Below are 27006 nucleotides of genomic sequence, written 5' to 3'. Positions count from 1 at the left end.
AGTAGACTGAGAGGGATAGAGAGAAAGATGGAGAGATGGAGAGAAAAAAAGTAGAGAATGGAAGGTGTCTTAATGTTCCTAGTTACAGTTAAATTGAGAGGGACAGAGAAGAGGTTCCTTTGATTTGGCGCAGCTGTCAGTGAAGCACAGGTGCAAGCCAGTTTAAAGACCCTATGATGTCATAATGGCCCAATGTAAGTCAATGGGAACATTTCTATTCGTTTTTATTTAATATCTTAAAAAGTATAAAGTTTAGAAAAGTGAAAAATACATAGCATAAGTGTCCTTTACAAGACCTACGCGACAAAGTTTGAATTAAGTTTCTACGTTAAGCGGTTCGGGCTGAATTAATCGCAGAAAAAGGTAACAAGAATAACTAGAAAATGCATTTCCTGAAGGAAATACCAGTGCATGAAATGCAAAGGTTAAGAAAGGAAGAAGAAAAGAAATAAGAGTGAAAGAAGGAAAGACAAAAGGAAAGAAGAGTGAAGAAAGGAGAGAAGAGTGGAAGAAGGAAAGAAGAAAGGAAAGAAGAAAAGAAAGAAGAGTGAAGAAAGGAAAGAAGAGTGGAAGAAGGAAAGAAGAAAAGAAAGAAGAGTGAAGAAAGGAGAGAAGAGTGGAAGAGGGAAAGAAGAAAGGAAAGAAGAGTGAAAGAAGGAAAGAAGAAAAGAAAGAAGAGTGAAGAAAGGAAAGAAGAGTGGAAGAAGGAAAGAAGAAAAGAAAGAAGAGTGAAATAATGAAAGAAGAAAGGAAAGAAGAGTGAAGGAAGGAAAGAAGAGTGGAAGAAGGAAATAAGAAAAGAAAGAAGAGTGAAAGAAGGAAAGAAGAGTAAGAAGGAAAGAAGAGTGAAGAAAGGAAAGAAGAGTGGAAGAAGGAAAGAAGAGTGAACAAGAGTGGCTCTGGATGAAGAGATAAAGAGAGAGTGAAAATATTGAAAAAAGGAGATAAAAATGGAGTGAAGAAGAGAGATTGAGTGTGAGAGAAAGTTGACTGAGAGAGAAAGATGGAGAGATGGAGAGAAAAAAAATAGAGAATGGATGGTGTCTTAATGTTCCTAGTTACAGTTAAATTGAGAGGGACAGAGAGAGAAGAGGTTCCTTTGATTTGGCACAGGTGTCAGTAAAGCACAGGTGCAAGCCAGTTTAAAGACCCTATTATGATGTCATAATGGCCCAATGTAAGTCAATGGGAGAAATTTATATTCGTTTTTCTTTAATATCTTAAAAAGTATAAAGTTTAGAAAAGTGAAAAATACATAGCATAAGTGTCGTTTAGAAGACCTACGCGACAAAGTTTGAATGAAGTTTCTACGTTAAGCGGTTCGGGCTGAATTAATCGCAGAAAAAGGTAACAAGAATAAGAAGAAGAAGAAGAAGCCTAGGAATAACAATACAGGGCATTTCATGCACTGTAATAAGAAGAAGAAGAAGAAGAAGAAGAAGCCTAGGAATAACAATACAGGGCATTTCATGCACTGTAACTAGAAAATGCATTTCCTGAAGGAAATACCAGTGCATGAAATGCAAAGGTTAAGAAAGGAAGAAGAAAAGAAAGAAGAGTGAAAGAAGGAAAGAAGAAAGGAAAGAAGAGTGTAAGAAGGAAAGAAGAGTGAAGAAAGGAAAGAAAAGTGGAAGAAGGAAAGAAGAGTTGATGAAGGAAAAAAGAAAGGCAAGAAGAGTGGAAGAAGGAAAGACAAAAGGAAAGAAGAGTGAAGAAAGGAGAGAAGAGTGGAAGAGGGAAAGAAGAAAGGAAAGAAGAGTGAAAGAAGGAAAGAAGAAAAGAAAGAAGAGTGAAGAAAGGAAAGAAGAGTGGAAGAAGGAAAGAAGAAAAGAAAGAAGAGTGAAATAATGAAAGAAGAAAGGAAAGAAGAGTGAAGGAAGGAAAGAAGAGTGGAAGAAGGAAAGAAGGAAAGAAAGAAGAGTGAAAGGAAAGAAGAAAGGAAAGAAGAGTGTAAGAAGGAAAGAAGAGTGAAGAAAGGAAAGAAAAGTGGAAGAAGGAAAGAAGAGTGGATGAAGGAAAAAAGAAAGGCAAGAAGAGTGGAAGAAGGAAAGAAAAATGGAAGAAGAAAATAAGAAAGGAAAGAAGAGTGGAAGAAGGAAAGAAGAGTGAACAAGAGTGGCTCTGGATGAAGAGATAAAGAGAGAGTGAAAATATTGAAAAAAGGAGATAAAAATGAAGTGAAGAAGAGAGATTGAGTGTGAGAGAAAGTTGACAGAGAGAAAGATGGAGAGATGGAGAGAAAAAAAAATAGAGAATGGATGGTGTCTTAATGTTCCTAGTTACAGTTAAATTGAGAGGGACAGAGAGAGAAGAGGTTCTTTGGATTTGGCACAGGTGTCAGTGAAGCATACTAAGGCAGAAGGCAGTAACTTCTATGTTAAAGCTCAGTGGTATGATAACAATGGAATAATGACCCTATTAATTAATCAGTAGTAATACTATTTCATTTATCACAATTACCAATACAATGATTATCACACACACACACACACACACACACCATTGAATTATCACATTAAGCACATAAAACAATGAACTTGAATTGTCACATGAAACACATAAAACATCTATGTCAGTCCATTGGGGTGTGTGTGTGTGTGTGTGTGTGTGTGTGTGTGAGAGAGAGAGAGAGAGAGAGAGAGAGAGAGAGAGAGAACGATAGAGAACTAGAAAATGCATTTCCTGAAGGAAATACCAGTGCATGAAATGCAAAAGTTAGGAAAGGAAGAAGAAAAGAAAGAAGAGTGAAAGAAGGAAAGAAGAGTGGAAGAAGGAAAGAAGAAAGGATAGAAGAGTGAAGAAAGGAGAGAAGAGAGGATGAAGGAAAGAAGAGTGAAAGAAGGAAAGAAGAAAAGAAAGAAGAGTGAAGAAAGGAAAGAAGAATGAAAGAAGGAAATAATAGTTGAAGAAGGAAAGAAGAAAAGGAAAGAAGAGTGAAAGAAGGAAAGAAGAAAGGAGAGTGAAGAAAGGAAAGAAAAGTGAAAGAAGGAAAGAAGAGTGGAAGAAGGAAAGAAGAGTGAAAGAGAAAAAGAGAGTGAAAATATTGAAAAAAGGAGATAAAAATGGAGTGAAGAAGAGAGATTGAGTGTGAGAGAAAGTAGACTGAGAGAGAAAGATGGAGAGATGGAGAGAAAAAAAAATTGAGAATGGATGGTGTCTTAGGCTGAATCCCATTTCTCCCGCTACCCCTTCGTCTTTCCCCTTCCCCTCCGTTTTGCGCGTTCATGTGGAGCGGTAGGGCTGTCCCAATTCACGTTAAGACAGAGGGGTAGGGGAAGGGGAAGCGCTTTCTACCGCTCCAAACGGAGATTTTCCGAGGGCACACTTCAAACGGAGGGGTAGACTGATTTCCCTCAATGCATTGCGAACCCGTGATCATTAAAGAACAAACATCGCGCGAGTCCATTTAAAAATGTCGGAAACAGCAGGGAAAGCATCACACAAATGAAAGTATTTTCTTTGTAATTCATGATTTTAAAACTTGTTTGATGAAATGTTGCATTGTGTAAATAACAGCTGCAGGCGCCATGTTTGTTTATGTCTGGTGAGTGACAGCTGTCGCTCTCCGGTAACGTAACAGCCAACGCTTCGTACTGATGACGTACGTAATTGTTGAAGTGCTATCCCAATTCGAAGGGCTAGCGTTTCAACCCCTTCCGCTACCGCTCCGTTTGAAAAAGCGAAGGCGAAGGGGTAGGGGTAAGGGTAGCGGTAGAGATGAGAAATGGGATTGGGCCTTAATGTTCCTAGTTACAGTTAAATTGAGAGGGACAGAGAGAGAAGCGGTTCCTTTGATTTGGCGCAGCTGTCAGTAAAGCACAGGTGCAAGCCAGTTTAAAGACCCTATTATGATGTCATAATGGCCCAATGTAAGTCAATGGGAGACATTTATATTCGTTTTTCTTTAATATCTTAAAAAGTATAAAGTTTAGAAAAGTGAAAAATACATAGCATAAGTGTCGTTTACAAGCCCTACGCGACAAAGTTTGAATGAAGTTTCTACGTTAAGCGGTTCGGGCTGAATTAATCGCAGAAAAAGGTAACAAGAATAAGAAGAAGAAGAAGAAGCCTAGGAATAACAATACAGGGCATTTCATGCACTGTAATGAGGCCCATTTTCCCCCTCCACATGCCCCCGCTCGCCAAGCGAAGTTACCCGATTTAGATGCACCTTTTTCGGACTAGCCACAGGCACTGGGTGGGGGAATAGCCCGATAGCTTAGCATATCTGCCATGCAATTCTAATGGTAATGCTACCTAGCTTGGTATGCTAACTGTCGGTAGCCTATACATCGTGAAATCAACCAAAATACTGATGTCACTGGCTTTAATTTGATAATGGCATGTTAGTAGTACATTTAATATCAGTACATTTGTTTAATTACTGCTGATATTTTACAAATACGTCAAAAACTCATTTTTGACCAAACTTGAAGTTACGGTCTTTTGCCTTAGCACGGCAGAGTAAAGCACAGGTGCAAGCCAGTTTAAAGACCCTATTATGATGTCATAATGGCCCAATGTAAGTCAATGGGAGAAATTTATATTCGTTTTTCTTTAATATCTTAAAAAGTATAAAGTTTAGAAAAGTGAAAAATACATAGCATAAGTGTCGTTTACAAGACCTACGCGACAAAGTTTGAATGAAGTTTCTACGTTAAGTGGTTCGGGCTGAATTAATCGCAGAAAAAGGTAACAAGAATAAGAAGAAGAAGAAGAAGAAGAAGAAGAAGCCTAGGAATAACAATACAGGGCATTTCATGCACTGTAACTAGAAAATGCATTTCCTGAAGGAAATACCAGTGCATGAAATGCAAAAGTTAGGAAAGGAAGAAGAAAAGAAAGAAGAGTGAAAGAAGGAAAGAAGAAAGGAAAGAAGAAAGGATAGAAGAGTGAAGAAAGGAGAGAAGAGAGGATGAAGGAAAGAAGAGTGAAAGAAGGAAAGAAGAAAAGAAAGAAGAGTGAAGAAAGGAAAGAAGAGTGGAAGAAGAAAAGAAAGAAGAGTGAAAGAAGGAAATAATAGTTGAAGAAGGAAAGAAGAAAAGGAAAGAAGAGTGAAAGAAGGAAAGAAGAAAGGAGAGTGAAGAAAGGAAAGAAGAGTGGAAGAAGGAAAGAAGAGTGGAAGAAGGAAAGATGAGTGGAAGAAGGAAAGAAGAGTGAAAGAGAAAAAGAGAGTGAAAATATTGAAAAAAGGAGATAAAAATGGAGTGAAGAAGAGAGATTGAGTGTGAGAGAAAGTAGACTGAGAGGGATAGAGAGAAAGATGGAGAGATGGAGAGAAAAAAAGTAGAGAATGGAAGGTGTCTTAATGTTCCTAGTTACAGTTAAATTGAGAGGGACAGAGAAGAGGGTCCTTTGATTTGGCGCAGCTGTAAGTGAAGCACAGGTGCAAGCCAGTTTAAAGACCCTATTATGATGTCATAATGGCCCAATGTAAGTCGATGGGAAAATTTAGATTCGTTTTTATTTAATATCTTAAAAAGTATAAAGTTTAGAAAATTGAAAAATACATAGCATAAGTGTCCTTTACAAGACCTACGCGACAACGTTTGAATGAAGTTTCTACGTTAACGGTTCGGGCTGAATTAATCGCAGAAAAAGGTAAAAAGAAGAAGAAGAAGAAGAAGAAGAAGAAGCCTAGGAATAACAATACAGGGCATTTCATGCACTGTAATTACAGTGCATGAAATGCCCTGTATTGTTATTCCTAGGCTTCTTCTTCTTCTTCTTCTTAATTACAGTGCATGAAATGCCCTGTATTGTTATTCCTAGGCTTCTTCTTCTTCTTATTCTTGTTACCTTTTTCTGCGATTAATTCAGCCCGAACCGCTAAACGTAGAAACTTAATTCAAACTTTGTCGCGTAGGTCTTGTAAAGGACACTTATGCTATGTATTTTTCACTTTTCTAAACTTTATACTTTTTAAGTTATTAAAGAAAAACGAATCTAAATTTTCCCATTGACTTCCATTGGGCCATTATGACATCATAATAGGGTAATTAAACTGGCTTGCACCTGTGCTTCACTGACACCTGCGGCAAGCCTCCAAGGGTCCTCTTCTCTCTGTACCTCTCCATTCAACTGTATAACCAGGAATATTAATAGACACCTTCCATACTCTACTTTTTTTTCTCTCTATCACTCTCACTCTACTTTCTCTCACACTCCATCTCTCTGCTTCACTCTTTTTTTCCTCCTTCTTTCAATATTTTCACTCTCTCTTTACTGTCTTTATCCAGAGCCACTCTTGTTCACTCTTCTTTCCTTACTTTGTCTCTTCCTCTCTTCTTTCCTTTCTTCTTTCCTTCTTCCACTCTTCTTTCCTTTCTTCTACCCTTCTTCTTACCTTTTTCTTTTCTTCTTTCCTTCTTTCACTCTTCTTTCTTTTCTTCTTATCTTCTTTGGCTCTTCTTCCCTTCTTCCACTTTTCTTTCCTTCTTCCACTCTTCTTTCCTTCTTCCACTCTTCTTTCCTTTCTTCACTCTTCTTTCCTTTCTTCTTTCCTTCTTCAACTCTTCTTTCCTTCTTTTACTGTTCTTTCCTTTCTTCTTTCCTTCTTTCACTTTTCTTTTATTCGTTCTTTCTTAGCTTTTGCATTTCATGCACTGGTATTTCCTTCAGGAAATGCATTTTCTAGTTAGTGTGCTTGCCCGAAGGGAAGCACAGTATTGTTATCGTCAAGTTTTCTTTATTTATTCTCCCCGTTTTTCTTGCAGCTAACTACTCCTCGCCCGATTGAGCTAGAGACGCCATTCAAACACCAAAACGTCCGGCCCGATCCGGTGCAGGTTGCTATGACTTTTCGTGGCGGTACTCCTTGCCACTCCTTTTTTAGTCCTCTTTTTCATCCCCTTTTTTCTCCATAGACTTGCATGGCAGAACTCTGTGCATTATGACATCATAATAGGCTCATTAAACTGGCTTGCACCTGTGCTTCTCACTGACACCTCCGCCAATCCAAGGAACTGCATTTTCTCTGTCCCTCTCAATTTAACTTTGAAAAAGAATAAGAGGAACCGTATTTCTCTGTCCCTCTCAATTCAACTTTGAGAAAGAATAAGAGTAACTACAGTTTCTAACCTAGCTACCGTATTTCGACTTCGTTAAGGTGAGTTGAATGGCAGCATTTTCAGTGTACTGACTGAAATTTTAATGGAAACTGATAGTGTTAGCCGTGTTTATAACATATAAATTAACGTTACGTTAACGTTGGAGACGCCATTTTCCTTAATTCAAGTTGTGAAGTAAACCTTTGAAGTAATTCATGAATTTAGTTGTGTGGATATAGTGAGCTAAGGCTTGTATTCCCACTACGGTAACGTTAGCTATCCTAGCTGTGTTAAGCAGAGCTATCATAGCTGTGTTAAGCAGCTGTAACATCTGAGTACGGGGCTAAAGGCTAACTAACACTACGTAACGGGAGTATCCACTGGCAGTTTCAGCTAGCCGTAACGGGGATCATTTTCCTTAATTCAAGTTGTTAAGTAAACCTGTGAAGTAATTCATGAATTTAGTTGTGTGGATATAGTGAGCTAAGGCTTGTATTCCTACTACGGTAACGTGAGCTATCCTAGCTGTGCGGGGCTATGCAAAAGTTGCTTATACTGAAAGAATGGTTAACTTGTGGCCGATAGCGTGAGTTAACATTAACCCGTGTCCTGGGAGTAATGATTCATGAGAGACCTTGAATCATTAGGTTAACTGAAAAACGTTTGAGGATGTACCTGGACACAGCGTAGCTGTTGTAGTGTGCTCAGTTTTCGAAAACTAGACTGAAACTAAGAAGGATAACTATGACTAAATGTGACTAAAACTAATATGCATTTTTGTCTTAAGACTGAATCTAAAATAGCTGCCAAAATGAACACTGATAGGGGACCCCTTAATCTGCAATGCATGGTTGCTAGCTCTAATCAGATGTACTAACTAGGCTTATAAGAGAAGACTAACTTTTTATGCCAACAAACACACTAGACCCTTTCACAATAAACAAGCAAACATGAGAGAAAAACAGAGCAAGCACACTCTCGCAGTTCGTTCACGAAACGCATTCTAGTTACAGTGCATGAAATGCCCTGTATTGTTATTCCTAGGCATTTTCTTCTTCTTCTTCTTCTTACCTTTTTCTGCGATTAATTCAGCTCGAACCGCTTAACGTAGAAACTTCATTCAAACTTTGTCGCGTACGTCTTGTAAAGGACACTTATGCTATGTATTTTTCACTTTTTTAAACTTTATACTTTTTAAGTTATTAAAGAAAAACGAATCTAAATCGCTACCCTAGAATAATAAGGTTCTATCTGACATTTTTGTCAAAATTGAGTTATTTACATATTCCTATTCTGGCATAATTTCTGAACATTATTTAAGGTGTTTTTTAAAGAAATTATACATTTTGAGTGTTTTATTCTGAAAACAAAAAGGTTCTATCTAGAAAGTTATTCTCAGACTTGGTGTTATAAGGTTCTATGTGTGGCCCAATCATCGTTTGGAAAATTCATAGAAGGACCAATCAAATGCAGTCTTTTTATTGTGTCACGAGGCTGTCTTTCCCCCTCCATTAGGCTATTTAGAACTAAGCTGGAAAAATGTCTCGCAAAGCTAAAGCCAAATTGAATCGCAATTTAAGGGTTAATGATTTCCTGGAGGATCTAACAAATAACAGGTGAGTTATCCTCTTAAAAACACTTTTGTTTCAATTCTAGTTGAGGAAATTGTCATTCCTGTGCAGTATTAGCTGAAGTCATAATCACTAGCTACCAAATAGGATAGCGTTAGCTAGCAGTAACTAGTCTTAGAACATGATAATCAAGTTGGAAATGATGTTGATAAGGAATTCATTTGATATAACTGAGTTGCATTATAGGCTTTCGATTTTGCTGAGGTCAACTTTTAGAATTAGGTCATGTTAGTTAATGCTAGCTTGTGTAACCGATAGTGTTAGCGAGCGCTAGCTAACGCTGGCTAGCAGTAACAAGTCTTAGAACATGATACTTACTTATCAAGTTGGAAATGATGTTTGGCAAGAAAATTATTGGATATGACTCAATTTCCATGTATAGTTGTATTATAGGTTTTTCGATTTTTCTGAGGTCAACTTTTACGATTAGGGCATGTTAGCTAATTTTAGCTAACGTTAGCAAGCGCTAGGCTTAGCATAATACAAATCTGACGTTTGGCAAGGCATTGTTTGTATGTGACTGTATTTTTTCCCCTAATAGTGTTGTAACGTGTTTGTACAGGAAAATGACAGGCAGGGGGAAAGGAAAAAAGAGATCACCTGCAGGAGGGACTGGAGCTTGTAAAAAGGTAACCATGTGTGTGTGTGTGTGTGTGTGTGTGTGTGTGTGTGAGTGTGTGCGTGCGTACATTGTGTGTGTGTGTTTGGGGGGCATTAGATAAATATTACCATTGATTGTGAATCTGGGAGGTGGTGAACTGATAGTGGAGGAATACATCAAGTGGGCCTAAAATGCTTAACATTTTATACTTGATTCACCCACAGGCTTGTGACGTTGAGCCAGCTGCTGGGCCAGCTAAAGATGGACTGAGGGCAAAATTTGCAACCATGGATCATCTTAAGAGCTGGGGACTACAGAGGACATTTCTGGGACTGTAAAGGAGGATTTGGTTGGGGCAGACTTTCTGGTTGGGATTGTGGAGGAACTGTAGTTGGGACTGTAGAGGAGGAGCTTGTAGCTTCAGAGGAATCGGGCATGGAAGGAGAGGAGCTAGGGGGCACACTTTTTGACTTTCAGTAACAATCTCAAGAATAAGACGGGAGAGTAAAATTCAGAAAGTGCCATGGCCTTCTCAATTTGGCTATTCATATTGTTTACCTCCTGTATAACAGAATGACCAGGGGTAGAATATTTAATTTTGTCTGATAAGATTCACATCGATCACACCTATCTGATTCATATATGATGCATAATTGTATTGTATTTAAATTGTTTAAAAAATATTTGATAAACTATTAATAAAGATATGTAAATATTCATTTCAGACCATGCATTCTTTTTAATTATTCATTTACATGCAACTTATTGTTATCTTGAATAAGAAAGATAAAAGCAATGAAAGGAAAAATTACTCATTGGAAAAGTGTTGTATCATGGCAGTAAGCGCATGAATGCATGAAGATTTAACATATGAAATACACTTTTTATTATATAAATTGAACATTCAAGCAGTATGTATAGGTAAATTGTTAATATTCTTTCATAATCATTGTTCCTCTTTCTGTTTTTGAAGATAGAACCTTATAATTCAAAGGCGGCTTTTCGTTTTTAGAGCTATAAGGTTCTATCTACAATTGACCTGTTTCAAAATTCCTAATTTACAAATGATCTAAAATTTTGATATCTCGGATGTAGAATACATGTATGGTGTAGGTAACTTTGGTGTTAAAAAGAAATGTGCCCCATTTGTCAGTTTTGGTATATGCCATGCTAAAACTTTAAACCTCAATATCTCAAAACTGACCTGAACGCAGATAGAACCTTATTATTCTGAGGTAGCGAAATGTTCCCATTCACTTCCATTGGGCCATTATGACATCATAATAGGGTAATTAAACTGGCTTGCACCTGTGCTTCACTGACACCTGCGGCAAGCCTCCAAGGGTCCTCTTCTCTCTGTACCTCTCCATTCAACTGTATAACTAGGAATATTAATAGACACCTTCCATACTGTACTTTTTTTCTCTCTCTCCTTCTTTCTCTCTATCACTCTCACTCTACTTTCTCTCACACTCCATCTCTCTGCTTCACTCTTTTTTTTCTCCTTCTTTCAACATTTTCACTCTCTCTTTACTGTCTTTATCCAGAGCCACTCTTGTTCACTCTTCTTTCCTTACTTTGTTTCTTCCTCTCTTCTTTCCTTTCTTCTTTCTACTCTTCTTTACTTTCTTCTTTCCTTCTTCCACTCTTCTTTCCTTTCTTCCACTCTTCTTACCTTTTTCCTTTCTTCTTTCCTTCTTTCACTCTTCTTTCTTTTCTTCTTATCTTCTTCGGCTCTTCTTCCCTTCTTCCACTCTTCTTCTCTTTCTTCACTCTTCTTTCCTTCTTCCACTTTTATTTCCTTCTTCCACTCTTCTTTCCTTCTTCCACTCTAATTTCCTTTCTTCACTCTTCTTTCCTTCTTCCACTCTTCTTTCTTTCTTCCACTCTTCTTTCCTTTCTTCACTCTTCTTTCCTTTCTTCTTTCCTTCTTCCACTCTTCTTTCCTTCTTTTACTGTTCTTTCCTTTTCTTTTCTTTTATTCGTTCTTTCTTAACTTTTGCATTTCATGCACTGGTATTTCCTTCAGGAAATGCATTTTCTAGTTACAGTGCATGAAATGCCCTGTATTGTTATTCCTAGGCTTCTTCTTCTTCTTCTTCTTCTTATTCTTGTTACCTTTTTCTGCGATTAATTCAGCCCGAACCGCTTAACGTAGAAACTTCATTCAAACTTTGACGCGTAGGTCTTGTAAACGACACTTATGCTATGTATTTTTCACTTTTCTAAACTTTATACTTTTTAAGATATTAAAGAAAAACAAATATAAATGTCTCCCATTGACTTACATTGGGCCATTATGACATCATAATAGGGTCTTTAAACTGGCTTGCACCTGTGCTTCACTGACAGCTGCACCAAATCAAAGGAACCTCTACTCTCTCTGTCCCTCTCAATTTAACTGTAACTAGGAACATTAAGACACCATCCATTCTCTACTTTTTTTTCTCTCCATCTCTCCATCTTTCTCTCTCAGTCAACTTTCTCTCACCCTCAATCTCTCTTCTTCACTCCATTTTTATCTCCTTTTTTCAATATTTTCACTCTCTCTTTATCTCTTCATCCAGAGCCACTCTTGTTCACTCTTCTTTCCTTCTTCCACTCTTCTTTCCTTTGTTCCTTCCTTCTTTCACTCTTCTTTCTTTTCTTATTTCCTTCTTCCACTCTTCTTTCCTTCCTTCACTCTTCTTTCCTTTCTTCTTTCATTATTTCACTCTTCTTTCTTTTCTTCTTTCCTTCTTCCACTCTTCTTTCCTTTCTTCACTCTTCTTTCTTTTCTTCTTTCCTTCTTTCACACTTCTTTCCTTCTTCCGCTCTTCTCTCCTTTCTTCACTCTTCTTTCCTTTTGTCTTTCCTTCTTCCACTCTTCTTTCCTTCTTTCACTCTTCTTTCTTTTCTTCTTCCTTTCTTAACCTTTGCATTTCATGCACTGGTATTTCCTTCAGGAAATGCATTTTCTAGTTACAGTGCATGAAATGCCCTGTATTGTTATTCCTAGGCTTCTTCTTCTTCTTATTCTTGTTACCTTTTTCTGCGATTAATTCAGCCCGAACCGCTTAACGTAGAAACTTCATTCAAACTTTGTCGCGTAGGTCTTGTAAACGACACTTATGCTATGTATTTTTCACTTTTCTAAACTTTATACATTTTAAGATATTAAAGAAAAACGAATATAAATTTCTCCCATTGACTTACATTGGGCCATTATGACATCATAATAGGGTCTTTAAACTGGCTTGCACCTGTGCTTTACTGACACCTGTGCCAAATCAAAGGAACCTCCTCTCTCTCTGTCCCTCTCAATTTAACTGTAACTAGGAACATTAAGACACCATCCATTCTTTATTTTTTTCTCTCCATCTCTCCATCTTTCTCTCTCAGTCAACTTTCTCTCACCCTCAATCTCTCTTCTTCACTCCATTTTTCAATATTTTCACTCTCTCTTTATCTCTTCATCCAGAGCCACTCTTGTTCACTCTTCTTTCCTTCTTCCACTCTTCTTTCCTTTCTTATTTTCTTCTTCCATTTTTCTTTCCTTCTTCCACTCTTCTTGCCTTTCTTTTTTCCTTCATCCACTCTTCTTTCCTTCTTCCACTTTTCTTTCCTTTCTTCACTCTTCTTTCCTTTCTTCACTCTTCTTTCCTTCTTACACTCTTCTTTCCTTCTTTCACTCTTCTTTCTTTTCTTATTTCCTTCTTCCACTCTTCTTTCCTTCCTTCACTCTTCTTTCCTTTCTTCTTTCATTATTTCACTCTTCTTTCTTTTCTTCTTTCCTTCTTCCACTCTTCTTTCCTTTCTTCACTCTTCTTTCTTTTCTTCTTTCCTTCTTTCACTCTTCTTTCCTTCTTCCACTCTTCTCTCCTTTCTTCACTCTTCTTTCCTTTTGTCTTTCCTTCTTCCACTCTTCTTTCCTTTCTTCTTTCCTTCTTTCACTCTTCTTTCTTTTCTTCTTCCTTTCTTAACCTTTGCATTTCATGCACTGGTATTTCCTTCAGGAAATGCATTTTCTAGTTACAATATAGGCTTCTTCTTCTTCTTCTTGTTACCTTTTTCTGTGATTAATTCAGCCCGAACCGCTTAACGTAGAAACTTCATTCAACATTGTCGCGTAGGTCTTGTAAACGACACTTATGCTATGTATTTTTCACTTTTCTAAACTTTATACTTTTAAGATATTAAAGAAAAACGAATATACATTTCTCCCATTGACTTACATTGGGCCATTATGACATCATAATAGGGTCTTTAAACTGGCTTGCACCTGTGCTTCACTGACAGCTGCACCAAATCAAAGGAACCTCTACTCTCTCTGTCCCTCTCAATTTAACTGTAACTAGGAACATTAAGACACCATCCATTCTCTACTTTTTTTTCTCTCCATCTCTCCATCTTTCTCTCTCAGTCAACTTTCTCTCACCCTCAATCTCTCTTCTTCACTCCATTTTTATCTCCTTTTTTCAATATTTTCACTCTCTCTTTATCTCTTCATCCAGAGCCACTCTTGTTCACTCTTCTTTCCTTCTTCCACTCTTCTTTCCTTTCTTATTTTCTTCTTTCACTCTTCTTTCCTTTGTTCCTTCCTTCTTTCACTCTTCTTTCTTTTCTTATTTCCTGTTTCCACTCTTCTTTCCTTCCTTCACTCTTCTTTCCTTTCTTCTTTCATTATTTCACTCTTCTTTCTTTTCTTCTTTCCTTCTTCCACTCTTCTTTCCTTTCTTCACTCTTCTTTCTTTTCTTCTTTCCTTCTTTCACACTTCTTTCCTTCTTCCGCTCTTCTCTCCTTTCTTCACTCTTCTTTCCTTTTGTCTTTCCTTCTTCCACTCTTCTTTCCTTCTTTCACTCTTCTTTCTTTTCTTCTTCCTTTCTTAACCTTTGCATTTCATGCACTGGTATTTCCTTCAGGAAATGCATTTTCTAGTTACAGTGCATGAAATGCCCTGTATTGTTATTCCTAGGCTTCTTCTTCTTCTTATTCTTGTTACCTTTTTCTGCGATTAATTCAGCCCGAACCGCTTAACGTAGAAACTTCATTCAAACTTTGTCGCGTAGGTCTTGTAAACGACACTTATGCTATGTATTTTTCACTTTTCTAAACTTTATACATTTTAAGATATTAAAGAAAAACGAATATAAATTTCTCCCATTGACTTACATTGGGCCATTATGACATCATAATAGGGTCTTTAAACTGGCTTGCACCTGTGCTTTACTGACACCTGTGCCAAATCAAAGGAACCTCCTCTCTCTCTGTCCCTCTCAATTTAACTGTAACTAGGAACATTAAGACACCATCCATTCTTTATTTTTTTCTCTCCATCTCTCCATCTTTCTCTCTCAGTCAACTTTCTCTCACCCTCAATCTCTCTTCTTCACTCCATTTTTCAATATTTTCACTCTCTCTTTATCTCTTCATCCAGAGCCACTCTTGTTCACTCTTCTTTCCTTCTTCCACTCTTCTTTCCTTTCTTATTTTCTTCTTCCATTTTTCTTTCCTTCTTCCACTCTTCTTGCCTTTCTTTTTTCCTTCATCCACTCTTCTTTCCTTCTTCCACTTTTCTTTCCTTTCTTCACTCTTCTTTCCTTTCTTCACTCTTCTTTCCTTCTTACACTCTTCTTTCCTTCTTTCACTCTTCTTTCTTTTCTTATTTCCTTCTTCCACTCTTCTTTCCTTCCTTCACTCTTCTTTCCTTTCTTCTTTCATTATTTCACTCTTCTTTCTTTTCTTCTTTCCTTCTTCCACTCTTCTTTCCTTTCTTCACTCTTCTTTCTTTTCTTCTTTCCTTCTTTCACTCTTCTTTCCTTCTTCCACTCTTCTCTCCTTTCTTCACTCTTCTTTCCTTTTGTCTTTCCTTCTTCCACTCTTCTTTCCTTTCTTCTTTCCTTCTTTCACTCTTCTTTCTTTTCTTCTTCCTTTCTTAACCTTTGCATTTCATGCACTGGTATTTCCTTCAGGAAATGCATTTTCTAGTTACAATATAGGCTTCTTCTTCTTCTTCTTGTTACCTTTTTCTGTGATTAATTCAGCCCGAACCGCTTAACGTAGAAACTTCATTCAAACTTTGTCGCGTAGGTCTTGTAAACGACACTTATGCTATGTATTTTTCACTTTTCTAAACTTTATACTTTTTAAGATATTAAAGAAAAACGAATATACATTTCTCCCATTGACTTACATTGGGCCATTATGACATCATAATAGGGTCTTTAAACTGGCTTGCACCTGTGCTTTACTGACACCTGCGCCAAATCCAAGGAACCTCTTCTCTCTCTGTCCCTCTCAATTTAACTGTAACTAGGAACATTAAGACACCATCCATTCTCAATTTTTTTCTCTCCATCTCTCCATCTTTCTCTCTCAGTCAACTTTCTCTCACCCTCAATCTCTCTTCTTCACTCCATTTTTATCTCCTTTTTTCAATATTTTCACTCTCTCTTTATCTCTTCATCCAGAGCCACTCTTGTTCACTCTTCTTTCCTTCTTCCACTCTTCTTTCCTTTCTTATTTTCTTCTTCCATTTTTCTTTCCTTCTTCCACTCTTCTTGCCTTTCTTTTTTCCTTCATCCACTCTTCTTTCCTTCTTCCACTTTTCTTTCCTTTCTTCACTCTTCTTTCCTTTCTTCACTCTTCTTTCCTTCTTACACTCTTCTTTCCTTCTTTCACTCTTCTTTCTTTTCTTATTTCCTTCTTCCACTCTTCTTTCCTTTCTTCTTTCATTATTTCACTCTTCTTTCTTTTCTTCTTTCCTTCTTCCACTCTTCTTTCCTTTCTTCACTCTTCTTTCTTTTCTTCTTTCCTTCTTTCACTCTTCTTTCCTTCTTCCACTCTTCTCTCCTTTCTTCACTCTTCTTTCCTTTTGTCTTTCCTTCTTCCACTCTTCTTTCCTTTCTTCTTTCCTTCTTTCACTCTTCTTTCTTTTCTTCTTCCTTTCTTAACCTTTGCATTTCATGCACTGGTATTTCCTTCAGGAAATGCATTTTCTAGTTACAATATAGGCTTCTTCTTCTTGTTACCTTTTTCTGTGATTAATTCAGCCCGAACCGCTTAACGTAGAAACTTCATTCAAACGTTGTCGCGTAGGTCTTGTAAACGACACTTATGCTATGTATTTTTCACTTTTCTAAACTTTATACTTTTTAAGATATTAAAGAAAAACGAATATACATTTCTCCCATTGACTTACATTGGGCCATTATGACATCATAATAGGGTCTTTAAACTGGCTTGCACCTGTGCTTTACTGACACCTGCGCCAAATCCAAGGAACCTCTTCTCTCTCTGTCCCTCTCAATTTAACTGTAACTAGGAACATTAAGACACCATCCATTCTCAATTTTTCTCTCTCCATCTCTCCATCTTTCTCTCTGTCTCACTCTTTCCTTCTTCCACTTTTCTTTCCTTTCTTCACTCTTCTTTCCTTCTTTCCCTCTTCTTTCCTTGCTTCTTTCCTTCTTTCACTCTTCTTTCTTTTCTTATTTCCTTCTTCCACTCTTCTTTCCTTCCTTCACTCTTCTTTCTTTTCTTCTTTCACTCTTCTTTCCTTCTTCCACTCTTCTCTCCTTTCTTCACTCTTCTTTCATTTTGTCTTTCCTTCTTCCACTCTTCTTTCCTTTCTTTTCTTCTTCCTTTCTTAACCTTTGCATTTCATGCACTGGTATTTCCTTCAGGAAATGCATTTTCTAGTTATAAACTCTCTTAGTATAATTTAGCAATCAACAACACAGCCTTTAGCCTCTGACCTCATCGTCACCAATCACTGTTAGTCATGGGTGTGGGGTAAGACAAGGCTGCCTATTTAACATTTCTATAAAGGAAGAAGGCAAGAATCATGGAAAAACCAGCATCTTGGCCTTACCCTATATGACTCAGAGACCAAACTCCTGCTCTATGCTGATGGCCTGGTTTTGCCGTCACCCACTGATCAGGGATTACAGCAAAACCTGGATTTGCTAGCGCGGTACTGCCAGACCTGTTCCCTGACAGTAAACCTAAACAAAACTAAAATAATGATATTTGAAAAAGATCCAGATCTCAGTTGCAAAAATGGAAAGTTCACACTTGCAGTGAATAATTTGAGAGAAAGAGCATGCAGGTCTTCCTTTGCCATAAAACGTCAAATTCCTGTAGAGATTCCAGTCTGAATCTGTCTCAAAGTTCCAAGCCAATTCAGAAGCTGCCTGCCATGTGTCTAATGCAGTTGGACCAAAGCCAAGGGATTCCTACCGGGATCACACTTTTTTTGCGATTCTGCAAATATAATACACATACCACCTTAAGATCATGCACAGAGCTACGATGCTTTCTGTATCAACAGTGACTGAGGGGCCGTCTATTGCCTGAACCAGTGACCAGAGAGGGGTTCTTACAATGTGAGTAACATGTAAATACATTCAATCCAGCTAATCAAACCTGAGCTTCAGCTCCTCTTTCTGGCACAGTGATAAAGAGACTGAACTCCCCCTAGTGCACAGCTCTAGAATAGCAGTCTATGTGGATTACAGGACAGGAACTCTTCTGGCTTCTGACTCTGACCTAATGACCCTCCTGCACAGTCCAGACCACATAAATCACTGTGTGAGAATTAATCAGGACATCAGGTTTTTATTGCCTTTTGTATTGTACCCATGTCTGATGTAAGGTTTACTATGAAACTAATCAATTTTGAAGATTGGGAGTAACTTTTCATGAGGCTGTATTCAAACCAGGTTTTGAGAATCAGCATTGTCTCAATGAGTTTTTTTTTTTTTTTTGTATAGAATTGTAATCACAGAAATGCCATTTTGTGGAACATGCTCATTTCGCTCATTTTTGATCTTTTAGGCTTTTTGAATTGAGAAAAACTTTTACTTGCAACATATCAAATGCTATGCTATTAATGAAGCACTACCTTATTGTAGTCTTATATTCACACAGTGGCCATTTTCCTCTGTGTGTATCTGTGAGCGTGTGATGACACAAGATGTCTATACTGATTAATAGAGAGAATAGAAAGACTATAAGACTTTGGGGTATGCACATGGCAGCTGTCTGTAAGAACCCCTAACTGATACGCAATGACATTCCACAAAGCCCACTTCAGTCATGGGGAATCTGGGCTAAATGTATGCCACTAAATATAAATATTCACTTAGTGACAAGCTATCAAACCAAACATTTCTCAGAGTGCCATATGAAATGTGTAGGTGTGCCGTTACGTCACTATCATTATCATTGTGTATCAGTGCGTCTTTATCACACTTCAAAATTTCAAGTTTGTTGTTTAGTTAGTTAGTTGAAGATGGTGCAATAGGGTCATCTACTTTGTTGGGTTACAAAACTAATAGTTAGTTTGGTAGGAGGAATCCAGAGAATGTATAGCGTCATGAAATTAAACTACCACAATCTTGATGTTAATCCTACACTTCAACAGACTTACTGTATACACATGTACTGTTAAAGCTTCACCATTAGAGGGCAGTATTGGCACAATTAGAGCAACAGACAGTCAGACATAGATAAATAGCAGGATAAATAGATAGATATGCCTACTTTATTGATCATGAAGGAAATGTAAGCATCCAGTAGATTTTATCACACAAAAGCACAAATACACACAAGCAGGGATTGTATTACGCTGATGCTCGGGATGGCCAAACTACCTCAGGGCATCCCTAGTTCCATTTATTCTTTCCTCGTTTACCGTTTATTTCTAAAACTGGTGTGATAGCAATCTAAAAGTGATAATAATCTTTCAAGCTTTAGGATGGATTTTCTTGTTGTTTCTGATTATGGGGTATGGCCTTATGGTCAATAGGTGACTGGCAGTGAGATTTGTATGGCCTTTTGCTGTAATTCATTGTTGCCTCAGTATTTGCTCAGAAGCAATTCATTTTTGTATCATCTCGCCATTTATGCATCCGGGTGATATTATGGTGTGTGGCAGAGATTAATTTATGATGTGGCAGAACTCCTGGCAATATAGTGTATACCTATGCTGTATTGCTGTTGTGAAGTTTAATTGTGTACGGAGTGCCATCCTTAAGGTGGGAGCTGCAAGGAACTGCTGGGTCATTTGAACACTGCACACAAGAACAGGAGGCTATAGTGCTGCGAACCACATGAGCTATCACTATGAAAGACTGTGCCAATAGTGGTAGCGCAAAATGGAGAACATTTTGAGTAAAGATGAAAAACATATTTTACAAACATTTTATTGTTCGCTTGCGGCGCTGTATAAATAGAATCAAATTGAATTGAATTGAATGACTGTCACAACATGACTCACATAAAAAGAATGTCCTAGTTAAAAGCTTGGGATCAAAGTTTCCTCACACACCCCTTCTTAGCCCTCCTCTTATTGTTAAATAATGAACTTTATTTAGCTCTCGCCTGGAGAGAAGATAGTACGAGACATTCATGATTTTTTTTGGCCTTAATATTGAACTTTCATAAACGTAATCTTACAAAGGAAGAATCAAAATAAAATATGCCTTGGTGGGTGTAAGAACCCATGTTTTGACATCAGGAAGTGTTTCTAGGAATTACTGATTGACACAACAACTCATGCTCTTCCCACTGCCTGTCACTGTGAAGAGGATCGGATTGTGGTGCAGTGAGCTTCAACCAACGGAAGACTGGTGTGTGCCTGGAATCAGAATCGGAATGGACCAAGGAAAAGATGCAGGTAAATCGAAAATCTAAAATATTATCCTGGAATCTTGTATGTGTATAACATATGTTAATTTCATGTAAAACATGCTGTAATTGCAGTTATGAAAAGTTTCCAAATGCAGAAGCAATCAAACTGTTGAAATCAACGAAAGAGTTTTGATTTTTAGTTAAATTTTAGTTTAGTTAGTAGATGTTTATTTTTTACGTACCGATATTTTCACACCTTTACATACCTCACTTGAACTGTCTAATCTCTACAAAGGCCGTAGCATGATATTTTGTGATGTTGGCATCATTTTTCTAAAAGCTTGTTTTATACGCTATTTCTGTGAAAATATATAGGCAAATGTATAGTAACTGACCTTGTAACAAGTTTGTGGAATATGATATAACAGTCTACATATGCAGTTTGCATTAAAGCTCTTAATGCACTGTTAAATGCCTACTCTAAAAACATTTATTGCATACCACAGTGTCAACTATGATAAAAAAAAAAATGTTTTATCTCACTGGCTGTTTCTGATACTTGCATTCCAACACTATGTCATGAAGCAATCAAACTCTAAGTGTGTAAAGGTGTAAATAGTCCTTATTTGGTCTTGTTTTGAATGTTAATGTCATTGTCTTTGGCTACACTTGGCAAATAATACACACTAGAATTTAGAAATGGTTTATTGCAGGCATAATGAGCCCACGGGATGAGGAACATGGCATGTTAGCCATTGCTAACAAGCTCTTCCCATATACTGTATATATATATATGTATTTTTTCTGGAAAATAAGATACATTTTGGACCACTAGCCATCCAGTGTCTTCAGGCCATGTGCAACCATTCATCATTCTAATCTGAACTCAAATTTAACTAATTCACTCAAATATCAGTGTTCATGTGTGAACTTGTTGCTGCAGTAGTCACAGGTATTGAGTTTGGTTTGAGTTCAGATTAGAATGAGGAATGGCTGTAAATGGCCTGAAGACACTGGATGGCAGTGGTCCAAAATGTATCTTATTTTCCCGAAAAAACTGAACATTGCGATTGTTGTTAAAGGCCCATATTTCACTGAAAATGAATCATGACTTTTTCAGAGGATTTAAAAAGAGCATGGTGAACTCACGATTAAATAAATAAACCTCAGGAGAAATACAAGAAAGCCATTTGAGTGGGAGATCATTGCATTCTCATATCTCATATTTTATTGACCATAATTTATCTTGGACACAAGGTACTTTGAGTCCTCTTAGTGTTCTTGTAAAGAGATAAGGGCTTGTCACAATGTCCAAACGGTCTTTCCGTCTATTCAGATCCTTCACCTTAATTATACTAAGTGTAGATACAAAAATCTCCAATCTGACACCCACTGGTTGGCATCTAGCAGAAGAGAAAGAGTCCGGAGTCTTGAAAAACATGACGATAAGGCAGTCTGACATTCATAAACAATATATCTATATCTAAATATATCTAAATCTGTCTAAGTCATCTGGCGTAAACTGGTGTTTCCTTATTCATATGAATCATCTCTGCACTGTACCTCTTTCGATTTTTGTCTCATTTTCCCCTTATGTTAGATTTATTTTTTAATGTCAAAATATTGGTTGGAAATATAGAAGTGGGGGTAAACTCTGCCCAGCAAAATAAACAGTTATTAAATTAGATTCAGTTCAAGCACGGTGGACTTTGCCCGTTGCTTATTGCTCTTCTCATTGCCAATGCCCGTCAATAAAATGAGGGTCCATATCATGGACTCTGAAGTGTAAACTCATGTACTGTACCTTGCATTGGTGTTTAGAAGTGTGTAGTGTGAAAAAAAATCTTACCCTTGATATAGTAACTAAAGAGAAAAGGGAGCGTTGATGACTTCTAGTCAAAACAAAACCTTTTTGGATTTTCTTTTAGAATTTAAATTCAGCAATTCTCTGTCTTAAAACTCCAGATGAATAAAATATAAATATAAAAAATGTCTTTTTGTCATTCCAGTGTCTGAGCTCCGGATTGTGCTCCTGGGAAAGAGTGGGATGGGGAAGAGCTCGTGTGGGAACACCATCCTTGGAAGATATGCATTTCAGACTCGCTCATCTCCAGCCTTTGCTCCTGTGAACCAACAATGTTCCGTGGCTACAGGCAAAAGCGGAGGCAGAGGCAAGCGCCTGCTTGTCATAGATACTCCAGACCTGTTTGACTCCCATCTCACCTACGACCAAGTCCATCAACAAATCACAGACATTAAGCACTTAACTTCTCCCGGTCCTCATGTACTACTACTGGTTATTAAACCAAGTAGACTGGGATGGTTTGAGGGTGTGGTACTGAAAATGATAGAGGAAGCTTTTGGTGACAGAGCTTTAGCCTTCACAATGGCTATTTTCACACATGATGATAATGAGGAGGAACGTTCCTTTATTGAGCTACCCGTCAGCAAAAACTTACGAGGTCTCCTCAGTAACAGATATCATCTGCTAAACAACACAGACAAAGATGACCACCATCAGGTCAATAGCCTCTTAGAAAAGATTAACAAGATGGTCGAGGAGAATGCATGCCTCTGCAACCCTAAAACGGAGATTGAAGATGATAGCTTGGCTAGTCATGTTTCAAAATATGACTCTATCACAAGACCTGATCCAGCGGGAGAGACCATGGGTCAGAAGGGTTATAGGCCACACGATGAACAGGAAGCACCTGAGCCAAGGCTGACGCCAAAACCCTGGGAGCAGGTGTCTACCGCACAGGGAGGGGAGCAAGTGTCTACATCACAGGGAGGGGAACAGGCAGAGGGGGTGACTCACAGAGAAAACATTGGGAATGTTGTGAAGGGTGAGTTCAATTTTAAGTTATATGTAAGACAATTGTACGTGAATTTCAGTGTTTGTGAGGGTGGGCAATCAGTCCTATAGCATTACAATTTAAATGTTGTTTTTCTCACCAATCTTACATTAACCATCTGACTCTTCTTAACAGAGAGTGTGCGGCTCGTCCTACTGGGGAAGACAGGAGTGGGGAAAAGTGCTACAGGGAACACCATTCTCGGTAGGAGGGAATTTCAGTCTTCAAGTATGCAGGATTCTGCCACAACCAACTGTGAGAAGAAAAGCACAGTGATTGGTGGGAGAGAGGTAGAGGTTATTGACACCCCTGGACTGTTCAACAGCGCTTTAACACCCGAGAAGGCTTGCGAAGAAATCGTAAAATGCATTAGTTTGGCATCACCTGGGCCCCATGTGTTTCTGCTGCTGCTCTCTGTGGGACGCTTCACCCAAGAGGAGAGAGAGGCGGTGGAGATGATCCAGGAGATATTCGGAGAGGAAGCCAACAAGTACACTATTGTGGGCTTCACCAGAGGAGATAATCTAGATGATGGAGATATTGAGGGGTACATCCAGAAAGGCAATGCCAAGTTAAGAGAACTTATTCAAGATTGCGGTGGCAGATATCACATTTTCAACAACAAAGACATAAACAATCAACACCAAGTCAGCTCTCTGTTAGAGAAGATTGATAAGATGATTAATCAAAATGGAGGAGGGTTTTATACAACCAGGATCTATGAGGAAATAAATGTCCAAAACCTTGACACAAGTGAGGAAAATGAAAATAAAGACGTATCCAGTTTGAAGAAAAGTGTTACAGACAAGGAAGGTATGAGGATAAATGTAACACCAGATGGTTTGGTCATACAATGTGAGGATGAGATTGCTCAGGCAGTGGAAACAGAAAGAGTAGTTGAAGAAAAAATTCAATCAGAGAATGCCAAAAAGCAAAAAGCCTGCATAATAGCATAGGATATCTGTTCTGTTCATTGTGAAATGCCTATAACAAAATTAGCCACGACTGTTTGTAAAGGTCCAGGGTAGAATGAATGCACAACAGTTGATAATTGTTTGTACATATGTACATATATTGGACATAAACCAATCTATATGTAAAACCAGGATTCCTTTAGTGGAAGCAAGCATTTAAAGTAGTATAATGGACATTGCGATGACATTTATAGAATAGCACAAATACCCATATCTGAACACAGCCTGACAAACGAAGACATATGACTGAACAACAAGAAGATATACATTTTCTGATGGAAGTACCAGCAGTTTTTTGCAGCCAAATGATCACATCCTCTGTCTTTTTTAACAAATTGTTTGGAAGTGCAAAGACAACTCTTGTTATGCTGAATACCGTTGTGCTACTCCATTCTTTTATACTCAGACCTGCCAAGTCTCCCGTTTTGCCCAGATTTCTCACACATTTCTGACCCATCTCCCGTTTTTTTCTCTTTGTTATCTCCCGTGTTACAAGGTCCAAACGTATTTTGTTAATTCAATCAAAATGTGTGTACAATGTTCTAAATTGCCTGATCATGTATGAAATGCAAACACAATACACTATACAATTTTCAACCCATTTGTCAATATTGCAACCGACATCCTATTGCGCAGGCTCTTGACGTGCAAAGCTGAAATTCAAAGGGAAAGGGAAAATGGCAGAAAAAATAGTTACAGAGAATAGAACAAGTTGCCGGAATATTGCTATTCAAATGTCGGCAGGTATGTTTATGCTATCTGTCAACCATCTCTGTTGTTGCCTGTAGAACTACTAGACTAGCTGTGGAACTAGTAGACCTAACAAAGTTCACAGTATTTCTGTTGAATTACAACAGTGCTCATAGATAATAATAAACAGGCTATAGTTTTGCATGACATATATACATAATTTCTACTAATACATACTGTGATTATTATTATTATTTCTACATTTACATTTCATCAACTTGTTTTCATAATTTACTTTATTGTAGGGTACAGTGTAATAATAATACTTTTATATAGCATTTTTACCCAAATATGCTTTACTTAGGGCAAAGGCAAACAAAACAAGACAGTGTACTGTATACAAAATATACAACTTGACTGCATGAGTAAATGAAAGGAAGTGACCAGACACAACAAGGGTACTCTCTCTAAAAAAGGCTGCAAGTGAAGTCACTTGAGAGAAATAACAAAGGCACAATTAGTCAAAACAAAGATGTCTAATGAATCAAACAGGTAAGTAATTTACAGGCCACAGCAGGAAAATCCAGAGGATAGTGAACCAAGTCACCGAGGCAAAGGGAAATCTCCAAGACTGAGCGTGGGGAAGTACGGAGCCCCTTAGGTGACATTGGATAAAAAATATATAATGCGTGGCCACACAATACAAACTCGTGGCCACGAGAAAATAATGCGTGGCCACAAGATAGTTAATGCGTGGCCTCGAGATCATAACGAGCAGCCACAAGATAATTCAGTTTCAGCAGCAGGATGGTTATCAAGCTGTCAGTGATGTACAGTGACGCTATAATGAATAAAGGTAATTATAGTCTGCTTTTTTATCCAAGAATAGTTATGTCATATTGTCATGCCAAGTGTAATGTTGTGGAGATTGAAATAAACGAAGTAGAGAGAGTTTCACGTTGACTACACAACAGCGTGTCGTTTATTTAATCATACTCCAACAAACTGATACTAATGCCATGTAACGCTGCACATTATAACAACAAACCAGCAGCGCGTCCTTAAAGAGACAGCGTCCCTTAAACACAGAAAGAGATAGGCTACGGCATGGTGAATTGTGGCCATAGTGTCCACTACAATGTCAATAATAGTGCTATGACGGGCTGGAGGAGCTTACATCTAAATGAAGCCGGACATGTCACTGTTGGTAGGCCTAATGAGAAAGAGGACAATATTGTGTTTCTTTTTATGGTCAAGAAGTCGTTCTATTAGCAGCATTAGTAGTAACCAGAGGGATCCAGCAGATTAATTCAGTCATTTCATACAATCTGAATGAAGTTTGTCTTCTTTTGCTCAATTACTAGGGTGTTTTAGGGTGTTTACACAGACACATAATGTAGAGGAAGAACATGATCTAACAGACCCAAACAGTGACAGTATAATACATGTGTCAATGTAAACCGTTTACATCGCGTCTGTTCCGATAGAAACTCGCGAAAGTGTTACAATTGCCTCATGTAGGACTGGTTTAGATGTGATCTGTTCGTTTTTCCGCCGATTGTCTGAGCCTTTCGAGAGAGGTGGTTTACCCCGATCGTTCAGCTCAGAAAAGGGTGTGTCAAATCAGGCCGATGTGCCATGGGGGAGGCGGTGACAGGAGGCTAGAAAGTTCTTGCCAGTTCTTGAAAGGAGACTGATCCAATAGGCTAGTAGGCCTACCATTTTGTTATCATTGTAATAAAACGCAATTTGGTACACCATTTTGATATGGTAATATAGCCTACTGTTTTTTGCTAAATGAAAGAAAGCATATTAAGGAAACGCCGACTCGAGCCTATTAAATTTCAAAATTTCACCACATTGTAGGCTATATACTGTAACAACCCCAACACTTGCCTGCTTCCCTTGCAAATCAAAGTTTTCCGACTATTTTTCTTACCTTCTTTCTTAGCTGTTGATGTGCCTGAGCTAGAAGTTTAACTTGTTCTGAACATCTCGCGCTGCCAATGCCCAATGTCACTTCTGAGTCAAATCACTCCATCATCTCTTTGAAATTCCTTATTCCACGAGTGGTAGGCTACAATGACTGGCTGTTTTAGAATACAACTAATAGCCTAACGAAACAAAATAACCCAGGCAGTTTCATCTTCGAGACGTTAAGGCTTCTTCCAATACTGACAGCTGACTCATAGCTTGCAGGTTTGCGGCGCTTTAAGGAGACGCGACATTTGAGGGATCGTCACTTAATTTAAACCTTTTTTGCTTCCGTTAGTGTGTGTGTGTGTTAGATCGGAAAACACCGTGTCTCGTAAGCCTTAAGCTATCAATCACCCCCACAATGAAATATGCCATTACAGTCGCGACAAACTTCTTGGCATTGTGGTGCGCCCAAAACGCAAGCTATAAGCGTAGCCATCCTAATGTAACCCAAATATACCTCTGCTGATATGCCTGACCTTCGTTCTATTTAGAATTTGTCTTAGCACTATGCAGGAATCAAATAGCATCTACAGTGTCCGGATTCAGGCGAGAGCGCCTGGCTTCTATAACGCGCCCTGCTGCACTGAAGGAGCGCTCACTCGCAGCACTTG

The 27006-nt window shown here is 38.1% G+C and overlaps 1 pseudogene across 1 annotated transcript; it reads left to right on the top strand.

Moving 5' to 3' along the window:
* Window positions 1–19920: 19920 nt before the first annotated feature.
* Window positions 19921–22739, top strand: LOC308366145 (GTPase IMAP family member 4-like; annotated as a pseudogene). The gene is made up of 2 exons: window positions 19921–19942; window positions 21906–22739. The product of its transcript is annotated as a GTPase IMAP family member 4-like (transcript).
* Window positions 22740–27006: the final 4267 nt, after the last annotated feature.

The sequence above is a fragment of the Sprattus sprattus genome (assembly GCF_963457725.1).
Source record: "Sprattus sprattus genome assembly, chromosome: 5".
NCBI classification, from domain to species: Eukaryota; Metazoa; Chordata; class Actinopteri; order Clupeiformes; family Clupeidae; genus Sprattus; species Sprattus sprattus.
Note: the sequence above shows the minus strand (reverse complement) of the source record. Positions and strands in the feature narration are given on the sequence as shown.